General features: G+C 37.3%; 1 long non-coding RNA gene across 1 annotated transcript; it reads left to right on the forward strand.

Moving 5' to 3' along the window:
* Positions 1–3,329: 3,329 nt before the first annotated feature.
* LOC134825102 (uncharacterized) lies at positions 3,330–9,535 on the forward strand. Its single transcript, XR_010161490.1, has 4 exons — positions 3,330–3,456; positions 4,629–4,716; positions 8,200–8,334; positions 8,542–9,535. It is a non-coding gene; the product is annotated as an uncharacterized LOC134825102 (long non-coding RNA).
* The last annotated feature ends 474 nt before the right edge of the window (positions 9,536–10,009 follow it).

A 10,009-nucleotide genomic window follows, 5' to 3' on the forward strand; every position in this document is an offset into this window, starting at 1 on the left:
GATGACACATATATCTGTTAATGCTCGATACTTCATTCCGTGTACTATACAGTGTACACAATTACGTAGAGATGCTGTACTGATAGACATTGCGGATGCTGACCATTATACGATAATGAGACTAACATATTTTTTCATTAAATACCTAAATTATTAGCATTTAAAATATTTTCTGCTGACACGTGCATGCACGCGCGCTAAAACTCTTCTAACTCATCTAGAACAAGTAAAATTGCGGGAAACGATGGCGTGTCGACGTGTTAATATTTCAAATCTGATTAACTTTCCTTTACCTTATGTTCCGAACGTTAAATCTTTTAGCGAACGCGTTCACAAACTATTTTTAGTGAACGTTCCGTACGTTCACTACAACTAAGCCGGGTGTCTATCAAAGTAAATATACTCATACTTTGACAATGACATCATATTTGCGGACCCTAATTCTTCCTAACAAAAACGTAGTCTGTGCTATCAGCTAGTTATAAGTGTCCAAGACTATAAATAATGTTTTTCTTCTATCCGCACCCCGGGATCGAGATGTAAGCCTTCTAACGAATTACCTTCAGCAGTTCGGTTCACGTACTGTAGTGCGACACGTACTCTAGTGCGACATGTACCCTAGTGCGAAACCTCCAAGATCGACACTGTCGCAGTAGAGTACGCTACCTGGATCGTAGTGCGACACGTACCCTAGTGCGACAGAGAAATTTCAAGGCCGACACTGTCGCACTACAGTGCGCTACCTGGACTGTAGTGCGACACGAACTAAAGTGCGACAAAACACTTTACGCAATAAAAATTTGACTTTCCATTTTAAGTTTTAATGATAAGAGTGTAGTCGTGTATGAGTAAATATGGGGTTAAATATAAAATCAAAGATTACATTTACAATCCACGAAGATTAGGTCCACGAAGATTAGGTCCACGAAGGCAATAGCACCGATCATCTTAAAGTACTTCCGTACTGCTGAGTTCTCTGCGTTGTATTCCGGGACTAGATCATGTTGCTGCATCTTCCTCCAAAGTGCTTGCTTGTGGTGGAAGAAGCATCCTCTCTTGGATGTATACAGGTTGTCTCCACAGCGTTTATCAGGGCTCTCTCGTAGTCACTCATGACAGATTGAGGGTCGACTCCAAAAGCAAGGAGCTCATCCAAGAGGGCTTCATAATGTCCAACAGCATCAGCAATTAGGTGTTTCGTAGGGAGGTCAGTATCGGAAGCTTTCCGTTTCATATGCTGCTTTGCTGTGTGGACAGAGTTTGCTGCAGGAGTAGGAGGGTGGGAATAAGTCTTCGTACTGGTCACAGTAGTGTCGTTCATCAGTGATCAGACTGAGACGTCCGGAGCAGATCTTCCCAGTGGATCGCCAGTAGGTCCTGTCGTCGCGCTTCTAATTATCCAGGCAGTAGCGGTATCCGTCGTGGATAACGTTTCTTGAACCAGTAGTGCGTCCAGGAATGGAGGTGATTGAAGAATACATGTTGATGTTGTTCGATGCTTTGGTAGAATCATCGTGACTTTATATATGGCCCAAGAATATGAACTTGTTATCCAAATCGGAGATTTGTAGCGCGATGCACTACTGGGTCGCGCGCGCATCAAATAATGCTTCTCGCAACCACAGTAGTGTGCAAACCAACATTCGAACCACCAGCAGCTGGTGGTCAATTTCCTACGAACGCGACTTAATTTTGGTCCAGACTGGAGTCGAGCGCTACGTTATAGCTGTATATATAGCTCGTTTCACGACGAAATCTTCATTTATTGAGTTTGTCTGTCGATTATGTTGGAGTTTGTATTTTTAATTGTGTATTTGAATACTGTTCATTTATTTTAATTAAATAGTTGCTTTTCGTTTCAGCAAACTAGTACGTGTTTCTTTATGTTATATTTACACATTCAGGAAGATTTTTAACTACAATACTATGTTTCATGGTAATATAATCGAATATCTACTAGTTCACCGATCATCGGTATATACCCATTATTGGTTAAAAAAGCCGTATGCTGAGCTGGATATCGATAAATTCAACTTGAAAGGCTGTCATTTTGTACTCGTTTAGGTGTATAGAACTAGGATCAACAACTTGATTGTTAAGAAGAGATTTTAGTAATTATGACACTTTTAAGAATTTTAAAGAACCTTCCTAGTTGCTAGTGCTTTGTCAGAACAGTCGTGATCGCTGTATTGGAACTTAGAAAATATGTTAAGTTTTGTAGTTTGTAGCGAATACGAGCTAAAATGAGCTAAAATCATGTTGATCTACTATTCTGTCGGAGTTGGCGGTCAACATGAACAAATTTATTTACGTCACAAGTTCTGTCCATTTACTGTGTCAACCTTCCAAAGCTCATTGGCAGTTGGTCCTGGAGTAGATGCTTATCAGTTCAAAAACAGTAAAACTAAAAGTTGAGGGTTCAACTTCCTAATTAATTTAATTGTTCAAGCGAGTGTGAATATAATAATGTTATTATTTGTATCTGCTGCAGCAATAATGTTGATATGTAAATTGTAAGTTGTAAGTTGTTTAAAAGATCTTCGCCACTTCAACTGTTCAACATTCAATAGATAATGGGTCGGCAATTTTGTGAGTGAGTGATTTTATAAATAAAAGATGTTTCTTTCGTACCTTCCGTAATTACCAAGAATGTGGCATGGAGATTAGTTAATTTGTCTTATTATATGGTTATTTTTAGATTAACTAACTATACCAGCATGGGATAACCTGAATTTGTGTGGTCGTATACATTTTTTCGCGATTAGTACTTCTATTCGGTAGATCGGCGAGATGCACCACTGTGCCTCACCGAGCTGCGAAGGATTGACATCGTGAATCAAGGAGCTAGGAAGAGATTTTAGTAATGATGACCCTTTAAACTTAAACTATATCTCTAGTGCACTTCGATCGGTTTTCTTTTCAATTTTGATAAAACCTAGTCGTGATCTTTGTTTCAGAACTTCACTAATTTATTAAGTTTTGTAGTTTATATAGACGGAACATGAGCAGATACCATTTGATTAATTATAATATATCCGATTTGAAATATTATTCTGTCGGAGTTTGAGTTCAACATGGACACATTTATTAACATCCCGCATGAATTTGTGTCGTCTTTACAATTTTTGCGCTGAATTTGTATGCTTATTAATACTGCCGCATGATATCAGTAGCTGCTATAAAACTAGAGTGTATAGCATGTGTATTATACGATGTTTCCCACGTAAAAATCGCAGGTTGTTTTGGTGCGGCTGGGCACTCTACTGGTGATTGACACCAGAGACTGAGAAAAACTTTGACATAATTTTCAAGTTTGATATGACCTAATAACTACCACATTTACAGGAAGTATGGTAATACATTCTTGTCAGCTGTCTGGGCAAATCTTCTCTCGCAGAATTGGATTAAAATTTAATGTATTTTATTTCTCACTTCCAACGATGTCGCAATTATTAGGTAAGATTTGAAGTTATTTTGAGATTCAATTAATAAATTTTAGATTGCAGCTTGATATCACTTAGTATGTACATTGTACTCGGTTGCAAGGGTAGAACTTATGAGAATACTATCATAGTATTATTGCACTATACTATTATGGGTTCATCAAAGTTCGTATCATGATTTGTCACAATTAAACCATCGAGTCACTTGAGGAAACCCGTTAAAGCTCGCAATTGGCGACGAGATAAAGTTTGTGGTACCTCTAGATGTTAAGTTAACTCTTAGGCTCCAATCTTCCTTACTATACCTACCACTCCTTCTTCCTTGATAAGAAGTAGATCCATCTGGAACAGTGAGCTGCTTCTTCCCTTCTATCCCGTACGAGCCTACTCAGCTCTCTCCAAAATGTTAACAACCACTCCCGGTGCTAGAACTTTAACCGCATAATTATAACAGCACAATTCTTTCGCTTGAATCTCAGTCTGCTGTAAGACTGCTGTACCGGTAGAGTTTTTACTCGTATGATTCAGCAATCTGCTCTTTAGATGGTACCGTTACCTCCCGCCATAAGACTGTGCCGTCTTGGTGACCTTGAGAATATCATAAGGTCCGATATATAAAAGCACTATCCAATATCGAGACCCACTCAGGATCCCAAACCACGACTCCTTTCGGTCGTCTGTACTTGCTTTTTTCCTCCCAGCATGGACTAAGTCAATGATACTGTCTTACATCGCTGGCCTTGTTCTTATAAGTGTTCACTCGGCGCTCACAAGATAACATGTTCAGAGATCTGTTGCAGAACCTTGTCGTGCCGTCATTTATATACTCCTTGACTAAGAGCTACTTTACACCTACAGCAAAAATGTGCTAAATGATACCCATCCTCTCCTCACACTACTGTACTTGCACTTACCATCCTCATCTTCGCCATAGAGGTGGTTAAGAGGGTGACGTACACAGCATCTAGCACGAATCCAATAAGTGAGTCTACAGTGCGTGTCGAAATACATTGCATGTACCCTTATATATTAATTGAGACAGAATTTTAATAAATCAACAAATTCTTAGAATTTAAAAAGGTAGAATTTAATTCTATGGCATTTATTGAAACCTGCTTTTTTAAAGTTGAGAATTGGTTTCAATTTCTAGAATATCACGATAATGTTGACTCAAAACTGTTTCAGGCAGCTATCAAGTCTCAAGATATGACATAATTTGATAGAATGTTAGTACCAACGCTATCAGTGCATTCAAGTCGAGTTCTCGATACAGGTATTATAATTAGGTTCTATCGACCGTTTTTGTAGTCTTAACTCATTTTTATTTGTTATTATACGACCAATTAAAACCTAGCAAACCAGACTTCTTTATGTGCTAAATGTTACTTTAACCTTAATTATAGCAGCATTGTGGCAGATATCCAGTTACATTTTTTCCAGCCGTATATTATAAATATACAGGGTGGGCCAAAAGTCAGTGTGCAAACGTTGGCATTAATAGCTCAGTCACTGAGTGCCCAATTGAAATAATTGGTTCTGGTATGACTTAGTACCACCACTGGTTCGAGAAATTTGTCAAATCGAAACATATTTGTGTTCATTGTTTTCAAAAGAAGGTTCATTTTCGCATTTATTTGATAGTTTGGATAATCGGATCGAGCCAAATTTTATTGAATTGTGTTTGGCCATTTAAATTACGTTTGCTCTAAAAAAAATGAGAGTATATATATATTACTCATGCAACTAAGATAAATTGAGTATAAATACTCAATTTATCTTAGTTTAAGTTGCAAGTTATATAACTCATTTTCTAAAGGTCTCGTAAACTTTAATCAATTACAGAGGGTGTGGCCTCTTTTTCACTGAAAAGACGCCATCAGATTTCATTGCATTCTGGGACCAATTTTGGTGTGATTTAAAGTATCCTACAAATTGGTGTTTACTGTTTCGACTTTTGTAAAATCACTGTAACAATATAATCTGTATTCTTATAGTTTCAACCATAATAGTGAAATAGAGGGGCTGGCCAATAGCCACACCCTCTGTAATTGATTTAAGTCTACGAAACTTTCAGAAATTTGTGTGTAATTCGGAGATAAATTAAACAAGTTGTTATCGGCCACCATGTGTAAACGGAATGTTCTAGCAGACTGTATAATACTATAACATACATTTTCTTACACACACATAATCTAATCTCTGGAATGTTGCTATGATATCAATGGCAATGTTTTGATACTGTGTATTATCATGATTATGCCTTACAGGCCGATCTTCCGATGGAGTTTCGGTTGCCATGGCAACACATCAATATGATAAAGAATTTGTAAACGCAGTCACAACTCTGTCGTGTACGGTGCGAGCGGTTATTTTATGATAGGTAACATCTACTTTTTCAGCATTTGCGGGATGACCAGTTCACACGTATATTTTCGCAGACACAACTTCGCATAAAATTATATCCAATTATTCTATAACCAATTATCTACACGGACTTCTGTCTAAATATGAATGAAATCGAGAAAACCAAATATTATATGTTTCATCCTGAAGTGCTGAGTTCTCAGGCAGTATAATCATGATCCTGATAGATATCGAAGTCTCCTTAAATGATTGTCTCTACTGCTTAATATATCTGGATTGTCGTTGGGAGGCGATGCAGATTTGTTTACTTTTAAGGGGGAGGTTCTGCTCAGCAGGAGAAAGAGGTGATGCACATTTTGTATTTGTCTGATATGTAGGACTTGATCCACGTTTCCGTAAGTGCAATTTAAACGGTAACGAGTGGTTTTTGGATTTCTCCTGAATAGGATACAAGGATACAAGGATACAAGGATACAAAAGTGATAATTATTTTATTGAGTTCACAATAGTTATAATTCTGAAATAATTTAAGTTACACACTTCTAATCATTTACAAATGTGTAGGGATAAAATAGAAATGTTATAATATAATGCTATTTTCTTTAAGTAAATCAAATTTGTATGGTTCATGAGTTTATTTTGAGTTCCTAGAGCATTATGCACTTGCCAGTATTTGAGTGGAAATCTGGGCTCTTATAATAGGCTGTATATTGTTCGTTCACAGAGAGAATTGAATGGATTGCTCTTGCTGTGGCAGTAAATTTGGTAGGATCTAGATTTTTGTTGGAGAGCAGACCGGCTAGGTCAGTGATGTATTGGGGATAAAAGTTGAATTTTTCCCTAACTGAGGAGTAAAGCAAACAGTCAATTAATACATGGCTTTCGTCCTCGATAGGTTTGAGCCCTTTACTGAAAAAGCAGTAAGTGCACCAACGTTCTTCTCTTGGTACAAGAGGGGTTTCGTATCTGCCCCTTTCAACGTAGAGGTTGTGGCAGCTGATACGAAACCTTGTCAAGCTTTTTCGAAAATCAGGTACTTTGATTATTCGTAGGTATGCCTCTGGTTCAAAATCATGTTTAATTAAGTTATAGAATTCTAGTTTTGGTGAGGAGGCCTTGGCAGATTTCCAGGTATTCACGAATTCTTCCCTCATATTATGACTGATTTGGGTGGAGAGCTTAGATTTTGATGAAGATGAGTGGGGGAAGTTGTATTTGGTGAGAAGCTTTGAGATGTTGGTATACCAAGGAAGGCCCAGCATGATCTGCTCGTGAAATGCAGCACAAGGTAGTTCATTTTCGGTGCTTTCAAGGCGACTATAGTAATCTATTGAATAAGAGCTGAGATTTTTGGCACTTCCCATATACTCGCACTTGATGCACTAGGATTCATGGACTGGACATTTAAGACGAGGCATGAGGAATAACGGGCACGTGCAGTGTATCCTCTGAGGCGGTAGGAACTGCTGGTAGTGGTATAGTGGGAGCGCTGTTCCTGGCTGAAGAGGTGGATGTGGTCTGGGGTAGTGGTAGGGCATTTGAGTTTGAGGGAGGCTGGACCGGTGGTCGACTATTTCTGATAGGAGTCCGATCCTGGTTTGCATCGTTTCCAACAGTCTCCGTAACTATAACAATCCTGTGATCTGGTATTGGTTACTTAAACTTATTTAATTGAACATGGTGTTTGACGTTGGAGCTTATCACTTTACAGTTTACATCACCTTACCTGAATAATTGAATAGGATGAATACTGAATAGCATTTATTAATGCTTTCTTTACCCGGAGAACTCTGTTTTACTTGTTCCTCGGTAACACAAGACCGTGAGCCGTGACACTTAGTCACAATAATTAAGTCATAAGTCAGAAAGAAGTCCATAATTCGTACACCCATGATTATGTTAAATATAGATTGACTCCAGTCTCCATTGTTCAATGATTTCGTCAAAATGTTTTAGGAAAATGTTCACAGATTTGTTAATTTTGGACTCAAATTAACGTTGAGAAAAACTGAATTTATTTTGGAAAAATCCCGGCTAAAACCAAAATCCCGGCCGGTACCGGTACAAAATCGCCAAATACCAGCCGGTATTCCGGCTGCGCCGGTTATATCCCGGTCGAGTTCTGTCTGAGACCTAATCTTATCTATTTCTCGTGCAATTTTAGATCAGACACAGTCATCTAAATTATTTAATAAGAAGGTTTAAATTATAAGCAATTAAAAACAGTTGGGACTATCATTGTTTGTGAGTACATATTATACGAATATAAGGTGGTTAATATAATTATAACACATTTAATATAAAACATTTAAGACACATTTTTTTATTCCTGCATTGTACTCATTAATTTAACTAGTAATATTATATAAAAACCACATTTCTATTTGTACAGGGAGCTGCTGGTAAACTACCGTCGCTATACATCGACTATGACTACAATCCTATTTTTAAAAACAAACTACATACATATCTCACATTTGCGAGGACTGCTTCATCACAAGCAAAAAATCGACATTGGTAAATAAAGGTAGGTTCTTTTCACTGACTTCGTTAAATGAGTTACATATTTTCACACAAATTACGTGCGTGATCATTAAAGGGTTGCTTGTGTGCAGTTACTTTTGGGCCAGCGCCACCCTGTTGGGAGTTTTCACATAAGTAAATTTGCCGATAATACAATTTTACTCATTCTGGACATGTTACCTATATTATCATTATACTAGTATTTCTTCAGGTCTGTCTTCTATAACCACGATGAAAAGAAAAGCTGGGCGAAAACATTTGAGACTGCAGATTGCAGAACTGGAACACTCTATTTGAAGACAGTGGCTGCTGAGTGCTGAGCTGCATCAAATCTATCAGCATCATGTAACTTCGATCAGGAACAGACTCCATTTCATTTCCGACAACTAGCACCTGTTTTCCCTAGACTTACCAAGTATTAAGTAACTGCATTAGTATTAGGTTAAATTAAAGGCCCTACATCGAACAAGTCTAACAATTAAAACTTAAATGCAAGAGTGCACAATTTATCACTAAATATCTTCCTCTTTTAATTCTAATCAACACACGGTTTCGTCTTTGTTTCACCCAATCGTGCTGATAATCAGTAATCATGCACTCTGCACTCTAACTTCGAGATGTTTCAAAAGGGCTCCCGACGAGTTGAATTAGATCAATATTTTCTTTTGATACATAGATACTGATTGGGAGGTTCATCATACTATTCTTGTCACATGGTAACAATTAACGATTAGCTGATCAGCTTCCAGCATCGACAGGCCGAAATCCATAAATATAATCAGTTGTAATAATAATTATGCACACCTATTAACGATTATCCATCTGCCGATGATCGATTACCATTTAATATTTATCATCGTCCGGATCATCATAATATTTTAATTTAAAGTTACAATTGAACGGTGTTAAGAAAGATAATTTAAGAGAAATGTTTTGAAAGTGCCTGATTTCGAGTATAAGATCTGTACTGATACATTAATTTTCAGATTGTTATTATAGTTTATTTGTATTTTTTATATTATCTTATCCGCACAAGTTCGGAAGCCATCTGAACGCTATTGCCAGACACAGGCATATATTTATTTTGGGGTATCATGCTCTCAGAAATTTCAACTCAGTCCGATATTATAGTTATACTAACCTGCATTGCATAAGGTTAATTGTCTCGCAGTCTAGTGCATAAACCTTTTATTTTGCATAAACCCTTTATTTTGATTGGGAAAACTTTAGTTTAATGTGGTTACCGTCTCTAAAGTTGGCATGATAGTTAATAAACTCTTATCTATTATGTCACTGAAGATGACGCCTTGCAACATGTTTGACGATGGCCTGTAGATTGATAGTTTGATCTAAGTATTTACAACAATTCATCTAGTTTGATTGATTCAAAGGGAAACAAATTCCTCTCTTATCTATTATGACTATATTTAAATTCAATCCTGTAAAGTGATACTCCTTTTTTAGTAATTTATACATGTGTTTTCTCCTTCTGATTTTTAAACTATTACCGGTCACGCTGAATAATAATGACATCAGTGAATTTAAAGATATCGTTAACATCACTCAGAAAATGCGCGTCTTTAGCGCGTGTCTTGTTGTTATGCATCAATCCTTCGGTAGATCGGCGAGATGCACCACTGTGCCTCACCGAGCTGCGAAGGATTGACATCGTGAATCAA

This window comes from Bolinopsis microptera, chromosome 13 (assembly GCF_026151205.1).
Source record: "Bolinopsis microptera isolate Bmic1 chromosome 13, MBARI_Bmic_1.0, whole genome shotgun sequence".
Classification (NCBI taxonomy): Eukaryota; Metazoa; Ctenophora; class Tentaculata; order Lobata; family Bolinopsidae; genus Bolinopsis; species Bolinopsis microptera.